General features: G+C 34.8%; 2 long non-coding RNA genes across 2 annotated transcripts; both read left to right on the plus strand.

Moving 5' to 3' along the window:
- The first annotated feature begins 1,359 nt into the window (after positions 1-1,359).
- On the plus strand, positions 1,360-3,268 carry LOC129876617 (uncharacterized). Its single transcript, XR_008763391.1, has 2 exons — positions 1,360-1,911; positions 3,029-3,268. It is a non-coding gene; the product is annotated as an uncharacterized LOC129876617 (long non-coding RNA).
- Positions 3,269-17,875: 14,607 nt separating this feature from the next.
- LOC129877885 (uncharacterized) lies at positions 17,876-20,588 on the plus strand. The gene is made up of 3 exons (XR_008763655.1): positions 17,876-18,130; positions 19,705-19,782; positions 20,493-20,588. It is a non-coding gene; the product is annotated as an uncharacterized LOC129877885 (long non-coding RNA).
- The last annotated feature ends 3,208 nt before the right edge of the window (positions 20,589-23,796 follow it).

A 23,796-nucleotide genomic window follows, 5' to 3' on the forward strand; every position in this document is an offset into this window, starting at 1 on the left:
TTTTGATAAACTTTCTCATTTTATTCGGCAAATTTATTGCATAAATTTTATTTTTTATATAATAATAATAATAATTAAAAATATGTATAAACATTTGCTACATGTTTTATCATTTTGAGAAATTCATACCAAATAATATCATTCTAGAGGGTTAAACCATTTTCGATCAAATACATCTATTCTGTATTTTTCGTACATTATTCAAAATTAGGAAGCTTAAGTAATTAATTAGTTACTAACTTTTTATGAATTAATAATAAATTGTAAGAATTGTAATTTAAGTAAAGGTTAAAGTTTAAGTTGAAACAATAGGAACTTTAAGTATAATTTTATAGTAGGCTAATGTTATATATATATATATATATATATATATATATATATATATATATATATATATGAAAATTAATTTTTTAATTAAGGCATATTCATGACTCGTTTTCAAGAGATAAGTGAGCTTAATTTGTTCCTTTTTCTAGGGCCCGCAGTTGATATATTTCAGCTGAGGCATGATATTTTCATATATTTTTTTGAAAGTTGATAGTGACCTTAATTGTAAATTAGTGTCTCATGTTCAAAAATGATTAAAAAAAAAGGTTAAGTGAAATCTTTTATATATATATATATATATATATATATATATATATATATATATATATATATATATATATATATATATATATTAAAAATTGTTAGTGGCCTAGATTTGTAGATTAGTGCCCATATTTCAATTTATGTGATAGTAACAGAATTTTGAGATTCAATAGAATTTTGTTTTATATCTTTAAATATTTTATGTTTTTAATTATTGTGGTTAATAAGATTTTTACATAATTTTCAAATAATATATATTACTCCTTTGTCCCAATTTATATGCTACATATAGAATTCTAAGAGTCACCTAATGTTTTTTTATATGTTTTTGAATATATCATGTTGTTAATTATTGAGATTTGCAGTATTGTTTATGTCGTTTGAAAATAATACAAGTTACTTTCTCTGCTCCATTTTATGTAGTACCGATAGAATTTGCAGAGTAAAAAAAATACTTTTTATGTCTTAAAATATTTTTAAGTTATTAATTAGCATGATTTATAATGTTCATAGTATCGATATAATTATAACCAATTATTAAATAACTCCTAATTATTTTGTTGATTTATTTATTTACTTATTGAAATTTTGTTGATAAATTTTAATTAGTAAAAACTGTGGAGACATGCGTGATTTAATGAGAACGCGGATTGAAGGGGACCTACCTAATAATTCCAAAGGAGTGTAAATGCAATTGAGAATAGGTAAAGTCGAGAGAAATATGGAATTTTGGGGAATGAATTTTTTAATTTAGAAAAAAAACTTAAAAGTTATAAAACAGATTTTTAAAGGGGTCCACTCTTTCTTTTGAAAGAGAATTGCATCACCCCTACGCCTTTTTCTTTAATCTTCCCATCCCCGCACGTTCCTCACCTCCCAAAATCCAAATTTCATTGGCAATTCCTAATTTTCCAGAAAATCATAGATTCGTGACTTTTTCTTCTTCTCCATATCTTTTTTCTTGAAAATACGACTTTCACCTCACCATGGCCGCCTACAGTTATCAGCGAAATTTCCGCTCAACCAATTGGTCAAAGACAAGAAAAAATGTAAGATTTGTAAAATCTTTTTCTCATCTTCTCTCTGAATGCCTTCATTTTTTTAGTTCAAATATGAATTTTCAAGTTCGAATTCGCTTATAAATAACCGTATTTTTCATCTCCAAAGGGACCCAGAATTCACATCCGAAGACACACACACAAAAATTTATGAATCTACTAGTTGTACTACTTTCTTTTTGGTCTTCTCAGATTTTTGAGTTTCGAGTTTTTGGACGAAATCTTTGAGATGTCAAAACCCTTCTTTGCTGCTCAATATAAGGTAAAATCTTTCTCAATCTTGATTTGTTTTAGTCAAATATGTCATTTTCTTTGTTGGTAGATTGAACTTAGTATTAATTCTTTAGAATTTTATTTTCTGTTGATTTAATTTATTTTAGATGTCTTATGCATTTCCACTATTTTGATCTGTTATGAACTTGCTAGTTTGTTTGTGTTGCTGTAATAATAAAAAGAATGTCTTGCAATGGTTCTAATGTGATGCAGTAGATGTTAAACATGCTATTCCGAATTTTACGTTAAGGAAATAATATATTTGAAATTTCCATTTTGACGCTCTGATGTTTCTGTCAAGAGTATATTTTAGAGAAATTTATTTTCAGCTGTTTCCCTGTTTACTTTCAGTTTTCTCTTTCTTGCAAATTTCCTAGGAATTTTGGAGGGGTAGTTGGTATATTTTCTGCTCTCTATTATAATTATTCTACTCTGATCATGATATGGTCATTCTATTTTTCTTTTGTTGTAATATGCTGAATTTTATTTTAATTTGCTAAATAATGCTTGATATTTTAGCTTTGTTGTGATATTATTTATAAATGCTTGAAGTTTAAATTTTGTTTTAATTCTAACATGATTGCTTACGCCAATGGTTGGTCTACTTTTTTTAGGAGTAGAACGAATGATTATTTTTTTCTTTATGTTTACCTCTCCAAGTTTGGTCTTAATTCTTACAAGTGTTGCCTTCACTTTGACAAGTATATAACTTGATTTATCTCCAACATGCCAAAATAATATTTAACTATTCATTAAGCATGTTAGGCTAAATTATTTTGCAGTCCTCATCATGATCTGTTATTTCCATTCCTTCAGCATGATTATTGAGTTAATTCATGTCAACTAATCTTATGTGATCTCATTTCAAAGTTGCCTTTTTACAACTTGCAAGTTTACTTTCACATGCTTTTGTCTAGACATGATTACATCTTGAAGTTTACAATAATACATGTGATCTCATTTCAAAGTTGTTTTTTACAACTTGTATTTTTATATCACCTCAAATTCACTTTCACGTGCTTTTGTTGGTTTAATTTTTGTTTTATTTTTTGGTCCAGAATATTGTATTAATTATTTTATCCTCTCATTTTTTCATGTACAATCAGAGTGCTGGAGTTCCTACTTTTGAACTCGTTTTGGTCCAAAATAATGGGCCAACAGCTATTAGGATCGTCAGAGCTTGGTGTCTTGTAAATTAGGAGTCAACATCCCTTAGCCTTCCTTATTACTGCTTTAATTATGTTTCTCTTAATACATTAATTTATTTATATATATGCTTACATATATGTAGCTGATACTAATCTCTCTTTCTTTTTATTTGAGATTTTATGTGGGCTAATATATTATTTAATAATGAGTTTAATAATATGTTTAGAGTAAAAAAAACACAAAGAATACTCTTTAAAAATAGTTGAATGTTTAGTTTACTTGCCAATATTATTTAGGCGTTTAAGTTAAGGAAATGGGATAAGAAGACTTATCACTTAAAATTTTCAAATGCGTTAGAAACTAGTTTAAAGGCTTAAAAAAATAGATATTTTTCTTTTATCAAGAATAGATATAGCCTTACACCATATTTTAGCAAAACAACATAATTATAGAATGAATCCGAATAGTTAGGCAATCTTAGATTCTATTAATAAATTCCCTTATAAAATAATTTGTTATTAATATTTTTGTCCATTTAGATTTTAAAAAATATATAATTTGTTATTATTTCTATTTTAAGGCCTAGATGTCTTACTAGTTTATCTAATATATTATTTCAAGTTTTCAGATTTATAACAGGTTTAAAATGCAAGGTATATACATATATATGTCATACATACAAGGTATTATTTTATTTTATTTTCACACTAATTTTTAGTATACTTGATGTATTACTTTGTTACACAAAACATATTTTTATATATCTACTATCCCTTTTATCAATGCTATTTTTTTTTTTTTTTGTATACTCTCACACTTTAATACACACATTATTTCACTACATATATATCTATTATCATTTTTTCCCTACACGTAAATAAAATAATAAGATCGAATAAGCTTCAAACAATATATGTATGCATATTTTATTTTATAGTAAATATATGTGAGACCATAAACTTTACATAATGTTTTAACACTTTTATACTATTTTTTATTTTTGAAAACTCTATTTTATCAATTATTTGCTCAAAATATATTTACTATACAATACACAGATTGATATATTTGACACCCATCTATTGTCTTTTATTTATTTATTTTACATCTTAATTCTAGATAATAAAGTAAAAAATTCTCATGTCCTTCTAACTCAATATTTATAGAGAGATTATAAATTTTTTACATATGTCAAACATATATTTATTATAAATATATTATTATTAATTTTATGTATTTATTATAGAAGTATATATGATATACCTTGTATTTTCACCATTTTCTCAAAATTAATGAAAAATTTTCTTGTTAATATTTTCTAAATCAAACAAATGAATAAATATCCCTAATCATTTTTCTAAAACTAAATTTAAGGCCTATCTTCAGATAGGCTCTGAAGGATGCTTAACACCTTCCCTTCGAGTAACCAAAACCCTTACCTAGAATCTCATTGGTTTCGTAAATCAAAATAGAGTTTACATTTACAATTTTCAAAAATAGGTTTTCTAATATTTTCCTTAAAATTAGGTGGCAACTCTAAACAATTTTCAAAAATCAGAGATACAACCATTTTATGTTGCGAACTATTTTGATCAGGTCAAAAATAGGGTGGGATAGCTTGGCTACTCTGCTCGAGAAACCCCATGTGCTTAGCATTTTAGGTTTTAACCTTAGTAAAATTTAGTTTAGAATTAAGGGATATTTAATTATTATCTGGCTATTATTTGCTTTAATTATTTAATCGTGGTTTGTTATATAATTCCTCATTTGAAAGGACGCAAGCCAAATCCAAACTTGCGCTCCTTATTTGTTTGAAAACACTACATGCTATTGCTTTCCTTACACTATCATTTGCACTTTCTGTCGAGTCCTTGGACATACACAATACACACATTGTGGTTCATGCGGGGAGTGTGTCACACTCCCCCAAACCTTCTTTTGTAATTCTTAGTTTCAGAGTTGGCGCAATAAGATTAATATGCCTTCTCGCAAACATCCAGTCCACTCTTGAACATCTAGGAAAATCTTACTCTAGAAAGTAGGCCATGATGCATACATCTTAGGAAAGACTATCCAAGGCATCGTCTTTGCGATTAGGAAAGCCACCCTTTGTCAAAGGTTACACACCTAATGACATATTTTATGTGGAAGTTGTTATGAATGATCCAAACTAAAACACATGACGTATTTGGAATAAATATACTTATCATACCCTTACCTTTCTTTCAAATGAATATCAACCAAAACCTCCCAAACATTCATACGGTTTTTTTGTCCCCCACGTCATACAAAATTGGTGGCAAAACATTCATAGAACACACATATCTGAGGTTAGAAGGCATTTAGGTGCATTGTTGTCGCTCATGGGAATTCGAGCCAACAAGATCCTCATTATTCTACTAATGGAGTTCTGGAATCTAAGCACAATGACCTTTAAGTTGTTGGATTTTGATATCACTAGAAGAGTTTGGTGATTTTTTGGAATTATCAGTAAGAGGAAAAACACTGATATGTCTATTAACTATAAGTGCAAGAGATTTCCTTGGGCTGTTAGGGCTGTATGTCTTTCCATCACTAAGGAATGTGGAAAATGGAAAGGTAAAGTTGGAATATATTTTCCAAAGATTTGGTTGTCTCAAGAGCTTCGATAAACACCGAGATGAATTTGCCTGCACTCATAGGCAATGGATACATATGCGTCCAAGGATATTTTTGATGGCCTTTTTGGGAGATATGGTCTTCCCAATGAGGTTTCATTCAATAAACATCAACATTTTGCCAATAGTAATGGACCTTTTTGCAGTGCCGCATAACTCTTCCTTGGTGCATATAATTCTTGCCGAAGTATTTCGATCATTGTCAGCATGCACAAGGAGACATAATTTCTTTAGGGGTTGCAATTTGTTATTACTGATTTGGGAAATAGAGCACTTCTATCACCGACAACCACAAATGGACTACACTATAGACACCCATAATAAGATTTAGAGCCACAATGATCATCACAGATTTTGGGGCGTGCCTATGGGAGAGGAAGAGTGATGTTTTTTTTTGACCAACCTCATAGGAGATTCCATCCACAAGTAGTATTATTGGAAAGGAGGATTGGTTTTTATCAAGACGCGACACCTCTATTTCATTTAGTTGATCGGGCTAGGAGGTATTCAGCCATATGCTCCTCTTCGAGTTTTGCGATAATTTGGAGTTTTCTAAGACATACCGCTATGGGCAAATATGGTATTACATGAGGATAATCTCATTTCGGTCCCAAAAGCATGGATAAGAAACTTTCGATTGGAATGGGATCACATGATTATGATGAACGTATGAAATGAAAAATGGTGCATGCTAGAGTATTATGTGTGGCGTACCACTGTGAGCCATTTGGATCGACCAAGTACAAAGGGGATTGAAGGTGTTGCGGACAAACAATTGGTTGATTGGATTAGGGAGGAAGTACTCTCTCACATACAATTCATAACATCAATGTACAATCAAATAATTCCAGGATCCATAGATCATTTGATACAAATGATACAAGAAGATCCGGAAGAGGACCCTGAAGAAGATCCAAGTGAAGATCCAGAGGAGCCAAAGAGGAAGATCCGGAAGAGGATCTAGAAGAAGAAGCTCATACTGAGTATGGTTTAATAGGGTTTGATAAAGGGGTAGGTTCAAACTAGATTGACGAATCCCCGGAGTACCATCCAGGGCCATATTATGATTAGCACGATTATGATGATTCTCCAACATGGCCTTAGATTTTCATTTTTTATCTATGCTCTTTCATTCCTTTGTTTGCCTAATGGCCTCCATGTACTTTCATTTTTTAGGCTTCCGCCCATCCACTTTATTGTAAGATCCAAGTCATCTTTGATTAATGAAAATCATGTTTGTTCCAAATCCAAAATATGTTTGAATGGATCATTTATCATCAAACTAACTTCAATGTAGGCCAACCTTTAGCAAAAAACGGCTCCATATTAGGACACGTTTGAATGCCGCTAACTTGACGTATATATTTGTTGTACTTTTAAATATCTCCCAAACTAATATAGTTTCCTTTTCCTTTTTTTCTTTTGTTTTTGTTAATCCCTAAGAACGTTGATTTGTGTCGACTTGCAAACTATCTGACTCACGGTACAACCTTCGATCAATGGGAAAGATGATAGGTAGAGACGAATTTAACGTTGCTGCAAACATAATGATACCAGTAGAGAATCCTGAGGGTTCTCAAAATGTGGCCGACACTCAAAATGATGAGAAAATGGATCACATGGCACATGAACTTGAGATCTTGAGGGAGGAATTGCATCAAGTGCGAGACTTGGCTAAACTTTTGGCTATTACTTTCCCAACTTTCAAGACTCCCGTCTACCTTCCAAGAGCTGACTTGACTTCTGCCGATTCACCAAATGTGCCCAAACATGCTCCTGCCTATGGACAAGTCCCACTAGCTCATCCATCCGATATCAGGACTATTCCTAACTTTCCTACTTAATACCTCGCCATACCACCTACCCAGCAACACAGTAAATATTTAGGGCACACATCGCCGCTCCTTATGAACCACATGTGTCAATGGTATATGTCGTTGAATCTTCTACTTTCATGACACCAGCTAGGGTCAAGGTCCCATTTGAAGTTGACCAATATAAAGAGATGGATAAAGATGTCTGATTGAAAAAAATGAGTCGATAGACGCCCAACTTTATGATCTAACAAAGGCGTTGAAAAAGTTTCAAGTCACTAGGGGGACAGAGAGCCTAGATTATGATGAATTATCATCCACCCAGACATTGACATGTCGGTAAGATGCAAGACACCAAAGTTTGACATATTTAATGGAAACGGCGACCCTTACGTACATCTGAGGGCATACTGTGACAAGTTAGTTGATGTAGGGAGAAATGAGAAGCTAAGAACGAAGTTATTCATTCAAAGTCTGTCTAGAGAAGCGTTGACTTGGTATACATGCCAGGATCCTCGCAAATGGCATAACTGCCAGGAAATAGCTGAGGATTTCATGAATCGCTTTAGATTTAATACCGAGGTCATACGGATAGGTTCTTATTAGCCAATATATAAAAGAAATCATCTGAGGACTTCTAAGATTATGCACGATGATAGAGAACCGAGGCTGCTAGGGTTCAACCACCACTGGATGAGAGTGAGCTCTCAAAATACTTTATTCAAGCCCAAGAAGGTATCTACTTCGATAAGATGATGTCGACAGTGGGCTAAAGGTTTGCAGAATTGGTCAAGATGGGGGATTTTATAGAGGAAGGCATCAAATCGGGTAAAATTTAGTCCATAGCCGCATTGTAAGCTGCAAGTAAGGCAATACAATCAGGATCTATTGGTAGCATCAAGAAGAAAAAGGAGGATGTTTCAGCCGTCACTTACCAGCAAGGAGGACCATCCCATCGATACCCCAACAATCCTCAAATTATTGCACATACTCCATATACTTTGTACCCGTATATAATACCTGACCACACTATAATCCACCCCGAGCACCAGCATACCAAAATCCACCAAGACCACACATCCTAGTCCAAGCACCAATCCACCCAAATAGACCAGCATATGCGCCAAGACCACGTCCAAATCTCAAAGCCAGAAATACTCGCACCTACACACCCATTGCCGAACCTTATGCCCAATTATTTGAAAGGTTGAGGATAGAAAGAGTGCTACATCCAGCTGAAGGAAAACTCCCCAACCCAATACCTTATAATTTTGATGGAAATAAGTGATGCACTTACCACTCGGGAACCCAAGGACACGACACAAAAGATTGTTATGGCTTGAAGAACTAGAAGGAGTCTCTTATTAGAAAAGGAATAATAAAATGCACTGCAATACCTCCGAATGTAAAAAACAACCCTTTTCCAAATAATGAGAATCGATAAGTCAACATGATTACTCTAGAAGAAGAGTACAACTTGGGAGAAACCATCGCGTCTGTCTGGAATGCCGAAGAAGTTACCGTTGCATCTCCAGTACAACCTGTTATCACTGTTCAACTGAGGGAACCTCTTACTATCCAAACATATCTTCCAAGAGTTGTAGTAAACCTAACGTTGCTAGAAAGCCTGAGTTTGACACTAAAGAAGTCCTAAGGGCAAGATGATTGGCGTCGTTGTGGCTCATGGAATGTCTAGGTTGGGAAAGTGCTATGCTCCAGAGGATCTGAATTGGGGAGTTCTTGGGAAGGAACAGAATCCTAAAAAGAATGTTATTGAAGCTGAAGTCATGAATTTTGGAGAAAGATGCAGTTGAAAGACTATTCAGTCGAAGAGCAATTGAAGAAGATGTCGGCTCATATATCTATAATGTCTTTACTAATGAGTTGTGAGGCACATAGAAATGCTTTGATGGAAGTGTTAAATGGAGTTTGCATTCCAAAAGAGACCATAATTGAAAACATAGCTACAATAATTGGACGAGTGGTGGAAGCTAAAAAAATCTCTTTCCATGATGATGAGCTACCAACGAAAGGGACTGGACACAACAAAGCACTTCATATCACGGTCAAATGTTGAGATAAGTTTATTATCCAAGTTCTAATTGACGGTGGTTTTGGATGTAATATATGCCCTTTTACAACTCTAAGAGTTTTAGGCTTGAATATGGGAGATGTAGAAGAAAGTTGTGTAAAAGTTAGAGCTTTTGATGGAGCACAGAGAAGCATCATTGGAGAAATCTATCTCATATTCCAAGCGGGACTAGCAGAATTCCCTATCTTATTTCAAGTGATGGATGTGTTATCCAACTACAACCTATTATTGGGAAGACCATGGGTCCACATGGCAAAAAAAGCTCATTCAACTCTTCATCAATGTGTAAAGTTTGATTGGGGTCACACAGAAGTTACTATTCATGGGGAGCTCAATCACCCCATCTATTTTATTAATCCTGTTCTAGTCACTGAGGAGTTAGACGGACCCACTTTTCACAATTTAGAAATCATGCAATATGTGAGGTTTGATGAGAAAGTAAAGTCAGATGATGTGAAATTGTCAGGAGCAGTGAAGATGGTCTGGCCGAGATATTGAATTATGGGTATCAGCCTAAGATAGGGCTTGGACCCAAGTCTAATAGCATAGTTGAACTAATCCAACCGAAGCATCAGAAAGGTGCCATCGGACTTGGATATGAACCTGCATCGGAAGAAGCCCATAATGCAGGATCAAGCAAGACAACTTTGTGCTAGAGCAAGCTTCAATTCTAGATCACGCAACTGATGATGACATAGTAGAAGGAATAGGAAATTTGTTCGTAGCCATGATTGGAGAACAAGAAGAGATAGATCTCAGTAAATTGACCATCCATGATTCTGAGCCTAGAGAAAACTTGCAGAATTGGACCATCAGTCCATCCCTATTTCGACAAGAGTCCTGGTAGTGTGAAAAGTAGTTTTATATTTTTAAATTTGCATGATCAAAGTCAAGGCTTGTATCATGCTTGATCCCTTGTTGTCTCTTGCTTTTTCTAAAAAAGCTAGAATGCTTTTAAATAAAGGTCTTTAGTTTCTTTAAAATCGTCTCATTATTTTACCTACTTATTTATTCTACTTACCTTTTATACTTTTCAGCACTCATATTAATAAAAATCCTAATTCAACGGTTATGATATACAACAAATCCATCAATCAAAGTAAAAATAATGAACAGAATCACGAAGAATATGATGAAAGCATGATGCCTTAAAACCTACCACAGGAGATCGAACAACTTGAAAGCCAAAAGAAACCTAATATGGATGAAACAGAGGTTGTCAACTAAGAGATGAGGAAACTGTGAAGGAAACACGAATTAGCATACATTTCGAGGCTGAAAGAAAGAAAGAGTTAATATAATTGCTTAGGAAACATATCAACATATTTGCTTGGTCTTACGACGATATGCCAGGGTTAAGCATCGCTATCATCTCACACAAACTACCAATTGATCCCACCTGCCTATCCATTATACAAAAGACAAGAAAGTTCAAACCAGACTTAAGTCTAAGGATCAAAGAGGAGGTAACCAAGCTGATTGAGGTGAACGTTATGAGGGTTACAAATTACCCCACTTTGTTGGCCAACATAGTACCAGTGCCAAAAAAGGATAGGAAGATCAGAATATGTGGACTATTGAGATCTCAACAGAGCTAGTCCTAAGGATGATTTCCCTCTCCCAAAATATTCATATACTCATTGATAATTGTGCAAAAGATGAATTGTAATCATTTGTCGATTGGTTTGCGGGATATCACCTGATACCGATGAATGAAGATGATGTATAAAAGACATTATTTATCACTCCATGGGGGGTGTATTACTATAGAGTCATGCCATTTGGCCTAAAAAATGCTAGTGCAACCTACATGAGGGCCATGACTACTCTTTTTCATGATATCATCCACAAGGAGATTGAAGTATATGTGGATGATGCAATTATCAAATCGAGAGGAGTTCGAACCACCTAGATGATTTGCAAAAATTCTTTGAGAGGTTGCAAAAGTATAATCTATAATTGAATCCAAAAAAGTTTTCATTTGGAGTTCCCATAGGAAAACTATTAGGGTTCATTATTAGCAGGAGAGACATAGAGTTGGATCCCTCAAAGATCAAGGTAATTCAATAATTACCTCCCCTCAAGACCAAAAAGAATGTGATGAGTTTCTTGAGAAGGCTTAACTACATCAGTTAGTTCATAGCACAATCCACATTAATTTGTGAACCTATATTTAAATTACTAAAGAAGGATGCTACCACAAAATGGATGGAGGAATGTCAAAATGCTTTGGATAAACTCACAGAATACTTATCTAACCCGCCAGTATTGGTCCCACCTAAGCCTGGGAGGCCGTTACTACTATACTTATCTATCATGATTAATGCATTTGGATGCGTATTGGGATAATATGATGTGACAGGTAGAAGAGAGCAAGTCATTTACTACTTGAGCAAGAAGTTCACACATTATGAGGCAAGATATACCTTATTGGAATGAACATGTTGCGCTTTGACTTGGATCGAACAGAAATTTAGGCATTACCTGTCTGCATACACCACGTACTTGATCTCTAGAATGGACCCAATCAAGTACATCTTTCAGAAGCCAATGCCTATAGGTAAATTGGCAAAGTGAAAAATTTTGTTGAATGAGTTCGACATTGTGTACGTGACATAGAAAGCCATGAAAGGACAAGACTTGGATGACCACCTCACAGAAAATCTAGTGGATCAAGATTACAAGCCTCTCAAAACCTACTTCCTTGATGAAAAGGTGTTTTTTGTAGGAGAAGACATATCAGAACCATACGATGGTTGGAAGATGTTTTTTGATGGAGCATCAAATTCTAAAGGAGATGGAATTGGAGCAGTCTTAATTTTAGAAATAGGTCAATATTATCCAATTTCAGCCAAGATTAGGTTTGATTGTATAAATAACACGGCAGAGTATGAACCTTGTATTCTTGGACTTAGAATGGCCATAGACATGAACGTCAAAGAACTTTTGGTTAGGCGATTCTGACTTATTGGTTCATTAGGTGCAAGGACAATGAGCTACTAAGAATGTGAAGATCCTTCCTTATTTGTATTGCATGAAGGATTTGAGTAGGAGATTTACAAGGATTGAATTCAAACATGTCCCTCAAGCTCAAAATGAATTTGCCGATGCTTTGGCAACATTATCTCAATGATTCAGCTTCCGAAAAAGAACTACATCGACCATATTAAAGTAAAGTTATATGATCGACATGCATATTATTTTCATGTTGATGAAAAATTAGATGGAATACCATAGTACCATGACATCAAGAGATTGACAGAAGTACGAGAATACCCCAAAAATGTCACAAGCAAGCAAAAAAGGACTTTGAGAAAAATGGACAATCATCTCTTTGTTAATGGAGAAATCCTAATAGAAGAACTCTAGATTTAGGATTTCTTAGATGTGTTGACGCCAAGGGAGCGGTGAGGCTTTTAGTAGAAATACATGCAAGAACATGTGGATCTTATATGAATGGGTTTGATTTGTCTAAGAAGATCTTAAGAGTTGGATATTTTTGGATGACCATGGAGAGAGATAGCATTCGATATGTGCACAAGTGTCATCAATGCCAAGTGCATGGAGATTTTATATGAGTTCCACTAAATGAGCTAAACGTTATGGGTTTCCCTTGGCCATTTGCTTCTTGGGGTATGGATGTAATTGGATTCATAGAGCCTCCTTCATCAAATGGACATCGTTTCATCATTGTGGCTAGCGATTATTTCATAAAATGGGTCGAAGATTCAACATACAAGGTAGTAACTAAGAAAGTAGTGGAAGAATTTGTTCACAACAATATCATTTATGAGTTTAGGATTCCAGAATCAATCATAACAGATAATGCGGCTAATCTCAACAATGATCTTATGAAGGATATCTGTGAGAGGTTTAAGATTACTCATCGAAATTCCACAACTTATCGGCCACAGATGAATGGAGAAGTTGAAGCTGCAAACAAGAATATCCAGAAGATTTTAAGGAAGATAGTGGATAGTCACAGATAATGGCATGAGAAGTTACCATATGCTCTTCTTGATTATCGCACCACAATCAGAACTTCCATTGGGACAACTCCTTATATGTTGGTTTATGGTTTAAAGGCAACTATACCTGCTAAAGTAGAAATACCATCTTTAAGGATTATTCAAGAGGCCGGTTTAGATGATGCAAAATGGATTCGCAGTAGGATTGAACAATTGATGATCATTGATGAGAAAAACATGGATGCAGTTTGTCATGGTCAAATATATCAGAACAGAATGGCCAAAGCATTCAACAAGAAAGTCAAACCTCGATAGTTCACACTAGGACAATTAGTATTGAAGAAGATATTTCCTCACCAAGGAGAAGCTAAAGGGAAATTTGCACCAAACTGGCAAGGTCGTTACATGGTTCATAGAGTACTATCCAGAGGAGCGATATCCTTGGAAAAAATGGAAGACACAGTGAGCATGAAGCCAATCAATTCAGATGCCATCAAGAAGTACTATACCTGAAGACATCAAGACTAGCTTTTATTTTTTTTATACTCTTACATTCCATATAAACAGAACTACGTCTTGACCTGAATTCCCATGGTGGGGTACATAGGCTGCCTATATCAAGTTCAGTCCTCCCTTAGAAAATCCAAAAACATCATTTCCATATATTTAGAACTATGCTCGACCTAGCTTCCCTCAGCGGGATACGTAGGCAATCCTTGTCGGATTCGATCCCTTCATATTTTTGTGTTATATTTTATTTGAAATATGTCTTGACCTGATTCCTCTTGTATATGTAGGCAGCCTAATTTAGGCCCGATTATTACATTATTTTACGTTCCTATTATACTCAAACTATGTTATGACCTAATTCCGCTTGGATACGTAGGCAGCCCAAGTCAGGCTCGGTCATTGCATCATATATTTTGATTCTTACATTTCTCCCTTTGTAATTGAGACCTGATTCCACTTGGATACGTAGGCAGCCTGAGTCAGGCTTGGTCATTGCATTGCATATTGTTCACTTTTTATCCTCAAACTACGTACATACTTGATTCCCATTTGGGGATATGTAGGCAACCTTAAAGGTTCGGTCATACCTTTAGGAAACCCCCTTTAGTTAGGTATCATTAGAACATGAAGGATCTCGCGAACGAGTTGAGAGAAATGTCATAAGAAGACAAGACTACAAGAAAGATTACATTTGGATATGGAGAAGGTTGATGGACTTCAAAGCATGTCATAACCTTAAAATGATAAAGGATTACTTTCACTCTCTCTCTTTCTCTCTATATATATACCTAATATATACATGATATAATCCTTCGCTAAGAACAAACTATTATTTTAAAAAAAGACTTTTCTACTATTCCACCTACCAAATCTCTATGGTAAGATACTACGAACGGACTAAAGAAGTATTGAAGGTTTTTGATTATGAGGCTTGAATCCTCGAGTCGATACAAATCAACACTCCTCCCAAATTAAAAATTTTCTATGAGTGTAGTAAAAGAGGAGATCAAGGAAGACAACCTCAAATCTAGGGGCATAACTGAAGACGCCATTTGACTTCTCAAAATCATAAGCCAAAATATCCTTCCTTTACCTTATTTATTGGAAGTACTTCATACTTAGATTTGGTGTCTAAAATATTTCCTTTAAATCTTTGCAGGTACGCTTGAGATCCGGATCAAAACACTGAAGACAAAGTAGCCATAGGATAAATATGATAGTTTACTTTTTGTCAAAGATAACTCCACCAATTGGAGCGTGTCATATAACCTCGTCAACAACTACTCCATTGGAGAATATCGTCTAACTGCGTCAAATAAGCTCCCTCAATTGGAGAACACCGCAAACATTGTTCAAACTCCACCTTCTGGAGTCTGTATATAGCAAACATCATCCAAAATCTGCCGATCTGAGGTTGTATATAGCAAACGTCATTGAAAATCCACTGTCCAGAAGCTTTATATAGCAAACGCCATTCAAACTCCGTCGTCTGGAGACTGTACATAGCAAACTCTATTCAAACTCCTCTGTCTGGAGATTATATATAGCAAGCATCTCCAAACTCCGCTGATCGGAGGTTGTATATAGCAAACTCCATTCAAACTCCGCCGTTTGGAGATTGTATATAGCAAACATAATTCAAACTCCACCTTCTAGAAGCTGCGTATAGAAAACGCCATTCAAACTCCGCCATCTGGAGGCTGTATATAGTAAACCTCATCAAACTTCGCCGATTAGGAGCATTCATATAACATCGTCCTACATCTATAGTTAAATTCCACATTACAAGCTTTACATCATCGGATACGAGCCTTATATTACAAGCTTTACACTGCCGGATACAAGTTTTACACCGCCGGATACAGGCGTTACATTACATGTTTAACACCATAGAATACAGGCGTTACATTGCATGATTTACATTACCAGATACAGGCATTACATTACAAGCTTTACACCGCCAGATACAGGCGCTACATCACAAGCTTTACACCACCAGATACAGGCGTTACATTACAATCGCCCCGCCAGTCGGAGGTTTTATATTATAAGTTACTTTGCTTACGTCGCATTCATCCCACAAAATAAAGACATCAACAATCATTTGATCATATACACTTTACTCTTTACATTATTATTTCAATTGATAATTTCTGAACTGCGACAGGTACTTTTCACCCTTTTACCTATTTTGCAAGATAATGCACTACAACGTGGTACTCCCTCTAAGAAGCAAACTAGGGAAAGCTAGTAGAATGTCAAGCATCCCTAGCTACGTCAAGGATTTGCTTTCAGAACTCAACTTGACTCGATTTTCAAAAGTTCGGATTTAACTCTTATCTATAACTCTTTCACGTCTAAGTATCACCAAAACTCTACAATGGAGCAATTTTTTTAAAAAACATTCTTATTCTCTTCTCTACCACAGGTCTTCAGTAGAAATTTCTATGGAGCATATCTCATTCCGAGTTGTTCTTTAGAATTACATCCAACTTGATTTTCCACATCTTAGGATATTCAAGTAACCTCAGTTTGAGCATGACCGTATTCGTTCTATTTGTACTAACATCTTCGTATGTATCACCCGAAAGAACTCGATATTACCATAATATGATACTAGGGCAAATTCGATTAAAATTTGCTATGATTCTACCCTCTCGAACTACATATGGCCTGATTTCTCGTAAAACCTGAGATATGTAGGCAATTCAGAAGATAGAGGTCAGCCATAAATCCATAAAAAACAACCTTCATGTCAAGTGGTTGCTCAAAAGATGTTTTGGTTTGCGACCCAAAATTGGTTTGTGTCAATATTTCTTTGTCCACGCCTTCTTTACTCTTCTCCACAGAGAAAGAAAGGAGAAAATTGTTGACACCCAATTTTGGCTCTCCATATTTAATTAATTAAAGCTTTCATAATAATAATAATAAATAAATAAAAAACTTTCATAAAATATGAAAATATTTTTTATGACTTTAAATATTTTACTTTTTTAATTATTGTGGTTCACAAGATTTTTACATAATTTTAAAATAATATATATTACTCCTTTGTCCCAATTTATATGCTACATATAGAATGTAAGAGTCACCTAATTTTTTTTATATGTTTTTGAATATTTTATCTTGTTAATTATTGAGATTTACAGTATTATTTACGTCGTTTTAAATATTTTATGTTTTTAATTATTGTGGTTAATAAGATTTTTACTTAATTTTCAAATAATATATATTACTCCTTTGTCCCAATTTATATGCTACATATAGAATTCTAAGAGTCACCTAATGTTTTTGAATATATCATCTTGTTAATTATTGAGATTTGCAGTATTGTTTACGTCGTTTGAAAATAATACAAGTTACTTTCTCTGCTCCATTTTATGTGGTACCGATAGAATTTCAACAGTCAAAAAAAATACTTTTTGTGTCTTAAAATATTTTAAGTTATTAATTATCATGATTTATAATGTTCATAGTGTTGATATAATTTTAACCAATTATTAAATAACTCCTAATTATTTTGATGATTTATTTATTTACTTATTGAAATTTTGTTGATAAATTTTTGTTAGTTAATAACTATGGAGACATACGTGATTTAATGAGAACGCAGATTGAAGGGGACCTACCTAATAATTGCAAAGGAGTGTAAATTCAATTGAGAATAGGTAAAGTCGAGGAAAATATGGGATTTTGGGGAATGAATTTTTTTAATTTAGAAAAAATAATCTTAAAAGTTATAAAGAAGATTTTTAAAGGGGTCCACTCTTTCTTTGAAAGAGAATTGCAGCACCCCTATGCTCTTTTCTTTCAGCTTCCCCATCCCCCGCACGTTTCTCACCTCCCAAAACCCAAATTTCATTGTCTATTCCTAATTTTTTAGAATAATCATAGATCCATGACTTTTTCTTCTTCTCCATATCTTTTTCCTTGAAAATCCGGCTTTCACCTCACCACGGCGGCCTACCATTATCGGCGGAATTTTCGCTCAATCAATTGGTCTAAGACAAGATAAAAGGTAAGATTTGTAAAAATAAATTCTCACCTTCTCCCTGAATGCCTTCGTTTTCTTCAGTTCAAATTCGAATTTTCAAGCCCAGGTTCGCCTATAAATAACCGTATTTTTTATCTCCAAAGGGACCCAGAATTCACATCCGAAGACACACACACAGATTCATGAATCTACTAGTTTTACTACTTTCTTTTTGGTTTTCTTAGATTTTCGTGTTTTGAGTTTCTAGCCGGAATATTTGAAACGTCAAAGCCCTTATTTGCTGCTCAACATAAGTAAAATCTTTCTCAATCTTGATTTGTTTTAGCTAACTATGTCGTTTGGTTTGTTGGTAGATTGAACTTAGTATTAATTTTTTAGTATTTTATTTTCTGTTCATTTATTTATTTTAGATGTCTTATGCATTTCCACTGTTTTGATCTTTTATGAACTTGCTAGTTTGTTTGTGTTGCTGTAATTAAAAAAAGAATGTCTTGCAATGGTAATAATGTGATGCAGTAATTGTTAAGCATGCTGTTCCGAATTTACATTAAGGAAATAATATATTTGAAATTTCCATTTTGACGCTCTGATGTTTCTGTCAAGAGTATATTTTAGAGAAATTTATTTTTAGTTGTTTCCCTGTTTATTTTTTAGTTTTCCCTTTCTTGTAAATTTCCTAGGAATTTTTGAGGGGTACTTGGTATATTTTCTATTATAATGACCCATTAGGTCATTTTGAGTACTAAGGCCTTTTATTTTATAAAAGACTCATCCTATAAATTTTTAATGGGTATTTTGGACTATTCGATAACTATGATTATTTAATTGAGGAGTAAATTTAGATAACTTATTTAATTAATGGGCTAAAGTGGTAATATATTTAATACCCTGTACCACTTTTACCATATTTATTAAAATAGTTAGTAGGGCGATCACTTTTAGTACTTAATTATATTATTTTAGAAAAGAAAAGAGAGAAAGCAACTTACGTGCACCGTCAAATTCTGAAAGAGAGGAAACCAAGAAATTGATGAGCGCCAGGTAAATCTCATTCTAAATATGTGTAAATGGAGGGCTAGATTAGATAACCCATACATGCATATTAGATAATTGGGTGGAACCTTTCAAATCTTTCTATACGTAATTAACAGTTAGTATAACTTTTAGAATTGTAAAATAAAGCACTGCAATTGGATGCTTGGTTGGAAATTGAGGCTCAGGAGTGAGAGAAAATCATTGGCAGTAATGAGAAAGTTATTAACAAATGATAGAATAATTATTAGGATGGATAGTTAATGGCTTTTGTCTAGTTCAAGTTACTGTCTTGTAACTTGAGGATAATTGACGTTCTTTTTTTTGGGTTATGGTACTCTATAAAATTAAGTTTTTGGTGTATTAAAATAGGTAATTAAATATTAGGTGTATTTTATTTTATGAATACCATTAGATTTGTTTAATACTTGAGAAACTGAAACTCTAGGCTTGAATTTTGAGGAAATTGATTATAGAGTTGTATGAGTTGTTGGGTCTAGGTTAAACAAAGAAATAATATTGGTGTCTACGGACTAGTTTACTTATAAATGTTATATATTTGATAGATTGGAAATTGTCTGAGGCATTGAAGAAAGGAAGGACATTGGTGGATTAGCTTGCTTTACTTCGATTCTTCGATTGAGGTAGGTTATGGTTTATTCTATATTATAGATAGACTATTAATAGTGATTGATAGTCATTGAGTAATGTGTGAAGTTTACTATGCATTTAATTATTGTGGTTTGGATGGTTGATATGTTGTTGTGATTGTTATGAAATCCCAAGATCGTAAAATCTATAATCTTGAAATTGCCCTATCAAAAATGGTGCCTTGAAAAAAGAAGGCTTGATAAAATATTGATAAGAAAGTGGATTGTAATAATAACGAATGATAAATTACTTATAATTGGATCGGGCGTCACATTCCGACACGGTATTATTAGATCGGGTGTCACATTCTGACATGGTATATTTGGATCAGGTGTCACGTTCCGATACAGTATTATTGGATCAGGTGTCACATTTCGGCACGGTAATATTAAAGGAGAACAACTTATAATGACTTAATGTTACCCAATCTCCAACAACTCATTTCCCAAAAGAGCGCGATGTGGAGGCCTAAGTCCTCATGTGTGGTCTTGATATTGTTGACTGGTTATGTAATTGTTCATTGTGTGGTCACTTGATCTTGATCTTGTTGGTTGGCACCTGTTAAGTGCTATGGCTGATTTTCCGCTACCACTTCATGCATATTGATTTCTATTTTGAGTCAGTCAATAATACGTACTCAGTACATGTTGTCCTGTACTGACCCCTACTTGTATTTTTCTTTGTTTTATTTTGTGGAATGCAGCGAGTGTTCCATCGACTTCGACTCGACCTCAGCTCTAGTCAGTCTCCAGTACATTAGATTGCAGGGTGAACTATCCTTCTAGCTCGTGTCGAATTCTCTCAGGCATGGCATGATATCTTTAGTTTTCAGACACATTATGTTAATTATTATTTTGGTGTTTTATATTTTCAGACTTAGAATTTTAGAATTAGATATCCTTGAAGTGATGACTTTCAGGTTTTGGGAACACATATCTAATCAACTTTAGTGGTTTTATTATTTCTTACTCTCATAAATTGATCTTCTGCATTAGTGTCATATTTTATATGTTGGGGTTTGTATCATTGGTTCTCCCACCTAGGAGGTTAAATGTGGGTGCCACTCATGACCCATTTTGGGTCATGACAAACTTGGTATCATAGCTTTAGGTTTGCTGATATCAACACAAGGACAGGTCTAGTAGAGTCTTGCGGAACGGTACGGACATGCCTTTACTTTTCTTCGAGAGGCTACGAGACTTTAGGAAAACTTCATTCCTTCTTTCTTTCAAGCTATTAATTCAATCCAATTGGTATCTAGGTGATACAAATTGGTATCTAACCTTTTTCACCATATTTTTGTAGATGGTTAGAACTAGAGAAATAATAGCACCTGAGCCAGTTGTTGGGGTTGTAGCTAGAGGAGGAGTAGCAATGATAGCCCGTGGTAGAGGTCGCAGGAGAAAGCCTACCAGGGGCAGGGGCCAGACAGCTAGGCCAGCCAGGGAAAAAACAGCGACCCCTCCACCGGTTGATGAGGTAGCTAGAGATAATGTTGAGGTGGAGGAGGAGAAGGTTCATGAGAGAGAAACACCACCCCAATCTACTCAGAGATGATCCACTAGGTTCTCACCTATCTCAGTGGGTTATCTGATCAGGGACAAGCTCCCATCACCTCATATCCTAAAAGTACAACATGGAGTTGTTGTGGCTCCCCGCATGACTAGGACCTCGAGAAAAAGCATGTTTCCTCGATTGACTATAGGTCCAGTAATGACAAGTGACCAACATGATCTCTTTGTTAAGTTTTTGAAGTTGAAACCCCCAATCTTCAAGGGTATTGAATCTGAGGATGCTTACGATTTTCTTGTTAATTATCATGAGTTACTTTATAAGATGGATATAGTATAGCAATTTGGTGTTGAGTTTGTGACAAACTAGTTTCAAAGAGACGCCAAAATATAGTGGCGGTCTCATGTTGAGTGTCGACCAGTAGAGGCACCACCTATGACTTAGGCAACTTTTTTTGATTGTTTCATGGAGAACTATATTCCTCGGACCTTGAGGGACAGGAAGAGAGATGAGTTCCTGAATATCGAGCAAGGAAGGATATATGTTGCCGCCTCTGAAGCCAAGTTTCGTGCCTTAGCCAGATATGGTACTCAGTTTTGCGTCAATCCAGAAGAGCGGATTCACCGCTTTGTAAAGGGATTAAGGTTCGATTTATGGATTCTAGCTTTATAGGTTGCTGCTTCAGAAAAATCTTTTCAAGAAGTGGTTGATTTTATGATAGAAGTGAAGGGGGTGAAGCTAGAAAACTTTGCTAAAGAGGCAACATTCAAGAAGTTTCATAAGGGAGGTGAGTTTAGTAGTTCTTACTCCAGAGAATAGAGTTCTGGAGATTATTCGACCTGTCCTATTCAGTCTTTATTGCAGGTTTCAGATAGAGGTCCATTAAAGACTAGTCAACTTTTCTAATTTTGGGGGTTATCTTCAGTCTTCTTCATCTTCACAAAGACCCATTCTTAACCCTAAGACTTGTTACAGATCTGATGAGCCTGGACATATCAGAAAATACTTTCCAAGGCAGAGTCAGGCTTGGCATGATCAGGGTTATAGAGCCCCAGCAGTTAGAGATAGAGGCGATGACTATAGTAGGGGCCGTCATTCTGGAGGACGTGGTGGCCGCCAGTTCAGCTGGGGTGGAGGGCAAGTTGGAACTACTAAAGTATAGTCCGATAAGATAAATGGCCAAATAGGCGACAAAGCCCATTTTTATGCTTTCCCTGGGAGGTCAAAGGCAGAGACATCCAATGCTCTTATCATAGGTACTCTTCTGGTCTGCGATAGCTTGGCTTTCATATTGTTTGATCCTAGATCCATTTTTTCTTATGTATCTTCCGCATTTGCTGATGGACTCAATTTATATTATGACTTACTTAACATACCTATTCGTGTTTCTACTCTTATTGGTAAGTCTGTGCTAGTTGAGAAAGTGTATAGGTCTTGCCTTGTGACTTTTGTAGGGAGCAGAACTTATGTAGATTTGATTATTCTAGAGATGGTTGACTTGATTTAATCTTGGGTATGACTTGGCATTCTCTAAATTTTGCTATCTTAGATTGTAATGCTAAGACCATGACATTAGCCAAGCTTGGGATGGATGAGTTGGTGTGGGAGGGTGACTATATTTCCGCCCCAATTAGAATTATCTCTTTTCTTCGTGCTAAGAGGTTGGTGAGTAAAGGTTATTTAACCATCCTAGCACATCTCAGGGATGATATTTCTGAAGTGCTATCGATTGAGTCTATTTTGATAGTGCGTGAGTTTATGGATAGTTTCCCCACAGACTTACATGGTATGCCACCTGATAGGGATATATATTTTTGTATCGACCTGGAGCCCGACACTTGTCCTATTTCTATTCCACCTTATAGAATGGCCCCGGATGAGTTGAGGGAGTTGAAGGCCCAAGTTTAGGAGTTGTTGGGTAAAGGTTTTATTAGACCGAGTGCCTCTCCTTGGGGTGCTCCAGTTTTATTTGTAAAGAAGAAGAATGGTAGTCTTCATATATGCATAGACTACAGACAGCTGAACAAGGTGACTATTAAAAGTAGGTATCCCCTTCTTTGTATTAATGACTTATTCGATCAGTTGCCGGGTGCATGTATTTTCTCAAAAATTTATTTGAGGTTCGATTACCACCAGCTGAAAATACGAGCAGCAGATGTACTGAAGACAATTTTTCGAACCAGATATAGGCACTATGAATTCCTGGTAATGTCTTTTGGGCTTACAAATGCACTTGCTGCTTTCATGAGTCTGATGAATGGAATCTTTAAGCCATATTTGGATCTCTTTATTATTGTTTTTATTGATTATATATTGATCTACTCAAAGAGAAGAAAAGAACATGAGGAATATCTAAGGATTGTTCTGGGATTGTTAAGAGAGAAAAGGCTATATGCCAAATTCTCCAAGTGTGAGTTCTGGCTTGATTCAGTGTCTTTCTTAGGGCATGTGGTATCTAAGGATGGAGTGATGGTGGATCCCCAGAAGATTGAAGT

This window comes from Solanum dulcamara, chromosome 12 (assembly GCF_947179165.1).
Source record: "Solanum dulcamara chromosome 12, daSolDulc1.2, whole genome shotgun sequence".
NCBI classification, from domain to species: domain Eukaryota; kingdom Viridiplantae; phylum Streptophyta; class Magnoliopsida; order Solanales; family Solanaceae; genus Solanum; species Solanum dulcamara.